The sequence below is a fragment of the Atta cephalotes genome, assembly GCF_000143395.1.
Source record: "Atta cephalotes unplaced genomic scaffold scaffold00257, whole genome shotgun sequence".
NCBI classification, from domain to species: domain Eukaryota; kingdom Metazoa; phylum Arthropoda; class Insecta; order Hymenoptera; family Formicidae; genus Atta; species Atta cephalotes.
This window is the reverse complement of record NW_012130321.1, coordinates 1,082-1,637: the sequence shown is the minus strand read 5'-3', so window position 1 is coordinate 1,637 and position 556 is coordinate 1,082.

Below are 556 nucleotides of genomic sequence, written 5' to 3'. Positions count from 1 at the left end.
AAGATAAACATGAATATTTCATATTTTTTCAGATTTTAAATCTAAAAAAAATGCTTGTTCTATATATTATATGCATATACACGTAATATACTTCGTTCGTAATTAACATTTACTTTTGTATCTTTTATTCCTCTTTTTCATTTTCGATAGCAATAAATTATTCCTCATTGATCGTTAAATATAGCTGGAAAAAGGAAAACGATCATTAAATTATGGAATTTATTACCAATTTAAATTTGCATACGATTACCATTTGACTCGTGTATTTGAAGTCAATCCGCATTATTGAGAAATGTTCAATTTTCTTATAAATATTATTTACGATAGATCTGTTTTCTATAGTTTATATATACAATATAACTGTATATTTTCATAAAACTTAAAATGATTGTATATTTGTTATTTGGCGAAAGCGAGAGAGAGAGAGAAAGAGAGAATTCTAATGCAGTTTAGTGCAAGATACATATAAAGGATAAACTTATTATATATATGTATATTTTATTATAATTTCATTTTTATTTACAAGTAGTAAACACAATTTTTCTTTATTATACAT